This window comes from Pteropus alecto, unplaced genomic scaffold, assembly GCF_000325575.1.
Source record: "Pteropus alecto unplaced genomic scaffold, ASM32557v1 scaffold7, whole genome shotgun sequence".
NCBI lineage: Eukaryota > Metazoa > Chordata > Mammalia > Chiroptera > Pteropodidae > Pteropus > Pteropus alecto.
In genome coordinates this window covers 32,547,628-32,553,627 of record NW_006494614.1, presented here as the reverse complement: position 1 = coordinate 32,553,627, position 6,000 = coordinate 32,547,628, and the positions used below count along the sequence as shown (strand labels likewise).

The window sequence follows — 6,000 nt, the reverse complement described above, 5'->3', positions numbered from 1 at the left end:
ATAAGTTATGTATGTATTATAGAATACATTAATGTCTTATGGAATAAGTTATGTATGTATTATAGAATACATTAATGTACATTAATGGAATAAGTTAATGTACCTCTAATGTAAGGATAAATTTTACTCTATAGAAACTTATTATTTCTTTTACTATGAAAATTGCAAAAATAACTACCTCGATGCTAAGAAATCAAATGTCAATGAACTATAGTGGTTAGCTATATTTGTTCAAACTTAAACATACTATGACCTTGAGTAGAATGTACTGTCCATGGTCCACCTGATAGGAATAAGGGGATAATTCCATTTGTAAATTTACTGTGTCTACAGAATTAGTGTTAGAACAGGGCATGGCTAATTTTAATAGCAGTGCAAGAAGCAAAAAGTAAAACCATATGGACTATAAGACTGTGGTTCTTAAATTCAGGAAAATGCATTTTTGTTGATGTCTGAAGTTGAGATAAGTACTATTAATGATATTAATACTTGAATTATGGAAAAAAAAAGAACCACATTGGGTTGAAAACTCCTAAAGTATATTAAAATTTCAAGGTCTTGAAGAAATATATTGGATAAAATGTAGTATTTTCTTAAAAGATTCAGATCATAATTTTGAATATCGACTGTGCACCTCTGTTCCAGGTGGTTGTCTAAACATGTGATGCCACAGACTACTCTGAGTTTTGGCTGTTTTTAAAAGGCACGCATTATTGTAGAACTAAACAGCGGTTTTGAGTCAGAAAGGTCTGGGTGAGAATTCTCACTTCACCACTTCTGAAAGTAGAACTATGGCATTTTGTTTAAGCGTTCTAAGTCTCAGCTAGCATACTTGTAAGATGGGAAACAGTAACACCTAATTTGAAGACTGTTATGAGGATTAAACACTATAATATATGAGAAATCCCTAGCTGAGCCTGTTATTTTCTGTTTTTGGCCTGACTTACATCCAAAGTACGTACCTAAAGTTTATTAATATATAGAAAGAGAAAGCTAAAGTGCATTTCAAAGTAAAAGGAAAACTCAGATATGCTAACCATAAAGTCTTGCATAGTGGTAATAAAACTATTATGGAATCAGATAGAGGGTAAATAAATACACGAATAAAGAGTTGCTATGTATTAGTGTGAAATTTAACCCAGATCTTCCTGGAGATCTTTTATAGGAAGTTTTGCAAATAAACATCGTGGACAGGGGGCAAGTGAAAAAAAGTGAAAATGATCTCTTATTGTTTGAAGTGATTCGGTGAATAAACATTTCACTTTCTGGAAGGTCAGACATTCTGCATACCCGACTCTACTTTGAACACAGCTATAAATTTAAAAGTGAGAATCTCCTCTTAGAGAAAGTAGTTTTCACAAAATTCATTAACATTACTTTGGAGAAGAGGCCTAGAGCTAGCCTCTGATTCAGTTCCAGAAGATTGGAGGAAAATATGGGGCAGATCAGAAGGTGTGAGAACACCCAATCTGTACTGAGAAGTGACGGTTCTCAGAGAGAGAGGGAACACATTAAAGTTCTGTATTTGGGGCAATTGTCTGCACAGGCAATAGAACTATGTGTATAACTCAAATGCCTTTCAAATATAGGAATTCTGATGATGCTGTTATCAAGAATAGGTTAACTTATATTCAGTATCTCTATTTAAGAGAGCTGAAAAATATATATCTTTGAAAATTTCCAATAGACATTATTTTAGTTAAACACTTCGGCTGTTTATGTGAATAAACATCCTAAAACTTCGACTCATGGAACATTGTATTCCTTGTGAATACCAACATAATCTACTATGGCTCATTACTGAATATAGTTTAAAGTGTATTTTTGTGGAGTTTAATAAGTTCTGAAAATTATTAAATTTGTTTAATAATTTAAAAGGAGAGAATATTTTGTCATTAAAATATGCATGTTGTTGAGTTATGATATGCATCTTGTTTAAAATTAAAGGTATACTTCTCATAAAGATCTAGCATGAACAATATTATAGCATATATTAAGAAATTAAGAAACTTGCATGGTTGCTTTTATTTGAAAAAAATTATAGGGTAAGATCTATAGCAAATAGTTAAGAAAATCAACAGTTGGAAGGTTTTTAAAATTTATCAGTTCATTCTACCCAAAGATATAGACAGAAGTCAAGTAGGATTTTTTACTGCAGGTTCAATATGAACCTTACTTTACACAGGCAAGTGAATTGCTACCTTTAGCTTTTGACATTTTTGCCCTGAATTTGTTGTTCTTTGGTGATTAGAAGTAGATTCCTGGGTAGTTGACAGTTGAAGGTGCTTGTCTACATCCATTCATCAATAGATATTCGGAAAAAAAGTGATGCTCAAATCCTTCAAAATGTCCTAAATTTACCAATGCCAATCTACATTCCTCATAAATTGGTTGATATTATCCTAATTTTTCAAACACGAAAAAGAAAAATCAGTTAGCATGGACTTAAAAGAACGTTTCCACCCTGTGAAAAACTAGCATATTAAGTCATGTTGAATATTGTAGTCAAGCCTGATTCTGTAAAATCAGATTACACTAAAAGTAATTTTTGTTGGGGGTAGAGGACGGGAGGGAACAGTTTTGTAACAATGCAGTTCAGTTTTGCTGGTTCCACAATAATTGGCGTCGGTGCTGAATGGATCTTTTGTTTTTGCTGGTCAGGCTTGAATAACTGTTGTGTCATGTGTTTCCCAGAATATGTTCCTTGGAACTCTGATTTTCCAAACTGCTTCACAAAAAGAGGTTCAGGTATATTCTCAAGAACATTCATGAAACACTGTGTAGGTAATTCACTATATTTCAGCTTGAAGACTCACTGTATTTTGATACACTGAAAGCAATGAGACACCCTGAGGTTAATCTAGTGTTTCTTCAACTCCTTACCAATATAATGTGTTTTAATGTGTGTATACAATGACAGTGAATATTTTAAGCAGTGTTCTCTGGAATATACTTAAAAATGATGTGCTGACATATTAATTGTCTGATTTTATTTGTGAGTTGCATTTTTAGAATAATGATAACAATGATAAATTCAAGCTAGGTGTTATTTATGTCTATAACATGAAGTTATTTCTGGAATAATTTTAAATACAAGTATATTTCTATTTAGTATGTTTTAATAAATAAGTAAAATTAAGGCAAGACATTCTGACTACCCTTTTTAGATTATTAAATGCATCAGCAAAGAATTTCACTTACATTTATCTCAACTGAAAATTCTTAATGAAAAGGAACAATTCATGTATTAATATAGTAAAGATGATCATGAACCTCAGGGCATTCAGACATAATAATGTTTTCTTTTTCTCTAAGAGATGATAAGAGCAAACAGATCTCATGCATAAATCTAATAATTTCCATCACATTCATATAATATGTCTCAAGAGACAGTTCTATCTTTCCAAGTAATAAATGTTGAATAAATACCACAAATATAATGATAACAAGGATATGTCATCCAATTCATTTTATACTGAGGCTTTGTAGACACAAATCAATACAGTAGTCAACTTCTGAACATCATAAATATTACTTTTTTGAGTAAAAGTAACTCTGGGAGCTTGTAAAAGAAATTGTGTAATCTGACAGTTTTTTAACTAGATGTATCTCATATTAGGAATGGAAAATTTATATTTTACATAATTGAAAATTTATTTTTTATATTTAAAACATTTTTAACTTATTTTGAATTTGAATGTGAAAGACTTATGCAATGATAGGTTCAATATGAACCTTACTTTACACAGTAAGTAATTTACTTATCTCATAAAAAAATCTTGATTTCAAGAAAGAGGGATTGTGCCACTTTTTTAATACTGCAATGAGAGAGGAAAGAAATTGAAGAAACAACTGGGTAAAATGTAAAAATATAGAATTATGCATTTAAAATTTTTGTGATAGTTCTGTGAAGAGTAGGTCTTTAAATAATGTTAAATTAGTTATTAATTTATAGTTTCATTAATACAAATAAAATTTATTATTTACTAAGAAGAGATCTGTTTAGCAAACAAAAAACATGGTACTTTGGTTATAATGCATGCCTGTTGTTATCATCAGCTGACAAGTCTGAGTTTGTTGAGGAGCATTTACAGAGATGCAGCCTAGTATCTGCTAAATAGAAATGTCCTCAGAGAAAATAAAGTCTTTCAAATCAATACACATTTCTGAATGCCTATTTTGAACAAGACAGAGTACTAAGAGCCACAGTAAAAACATGCATGATAAAGTCTTGACCATCAAGAAAATTATATTTTGTTTTTTTTTAGTAGATTATGAAATAATAATGGTGAGTTTTAGTAGCTTGGAAATACTCTAAGTGTATAAAACATAACCATCCCAAATTCTATTTTCTCACATAGATGTGCAACAGCAAATCTATAATATTTCATCAGAATGTGCTAACAATGGGAACAATTGTAAAGTATTTCATGCAGTAACCAGTATTTTATTGCCATGATATTTAGTGTTGGAGGAGGTCACTGAGAGGACGTGGCTGCTGGTTGACTCATGAGCTGAACCCCGTGCAGTCAGAGGCTCCCCTACTCTTTGCCCTTGGAATGTATGTCCTGCCCACTGTTCCCACAGTGGGAACTGTTTTCAAGGACACAGACTTGAGAGAGAAATGTATTGTTAAGACCATCTGGATGGCCCAGGTGACTGAACCTAGTTAAGACCTCTATATAAATTTTAGGATTCTGGTGGTTGGGTACAGCGATCTACTCATCTTGTAATTGCCCAAGACCAGCCTTGTATGTAAGTTCTCTTGCCTATTAAACCTACCACCTACGATTCTGGGATGGTCTGCCTATTCAGTCTCTCCTTGCCATCCATGTAAGAGGGCTAGTTTCAAATTTCACCTGGAAAGCTCCTAATGTTTTGAATCACCACTTACATATCTATTTATTTTTCTAATTGTATCTAACTAGAGTCATTGGTTACGGTACTCAGTAGGCGCTGACTTAGCTGAAAAAAATTTGATACTGCTGACATTTCTAATGTTTTATCTAGAGATATTTTCAGTATGGCTTGAATGTTGTTTCTAACCTATATATAATTCCTGACAAGACAACATCACATAAAAAAATGAGCGGTAAATTTAGGGTCATAAATCTTTGGAGGTAAGGTACTAGATCTATATATCTTTATATCATAATTAATTGCCCTGGATCCTTAACAAACTAATTTTGGTGATAACCAAAATGAAGGAAAGATGAAAACAAAGAAACAAATGATGACATTTTCTTTTCTTTGGCATTTGATTATTTATTTTGGAAACCTCCTCCATTTCTCTGCCACTTGTAAAAGTGGACCAGTGACTTTTGCTATGTTCTGGATTTTACTGATAAAGTTGCCTTGGATGTCCATTTTTTTTGAGCGATCATTTTGATGACAGAGGATGAGAGTTTATGTATCCCCAAACTTAACTCCCATATGCTGCTGGCTCATGTTTGTTTTTCTGGGTGGTGTCATCATGGAGAACGATAGGCATTTGGACATCTTTAAGAATGCTGCTGTTCTCTCTAACATGTTTGTGGTGCCTATGGTGTAATATGCACTTCTGTTTGGCACATTTCCCAGGATGGCCCATTCATCATCAGTATATTTTGAATTTGTTATTCTCTTTTTTCCAGAGAGGGCTAGAGCTCTGTAATAAGTTGATATTTAAAATACTCTGTGGAAATAATTATTTTCTAAACACAGATGGGCAGTAATGAACTCAATTTTTTGGTTAGTGCCTCAGTCAGTATCCCTCAATTGGAAGACAAGTAGAGAGAATTTAGAATTAGGATTCTCTGAAGTTCTGAGCTCAGTGTTGCTTCTTAATTCTTAGTAAGATTAATTTATATCCTATTTCTAAGGGAGATAAGAACTCTGAGAAATCAATAAATTTGGATATAGGATTGATTAGTCTGCACCAGGTATTAGAGAGTGCATTGATTAATATAATGTTCAACAAGAACTGAGAACTTTGGAGAACATGATCTCTTAAGCATTATG

The 6,000-nt window shown here is 32.5% G+C and overlaps 1 protein-coding gene across 1 annotated transcript in view; it reads left to right on the top strand.

Moving 5' to 3' along the window:
• Positions 1 to 6,000, top strand: part of MLIP (muscular LMNA interacting protein) — a 208,336-nt gene that overhangs the window by 617 nt on the left and 201,719 nt on the right. The window lies entirely within an intron of this gene.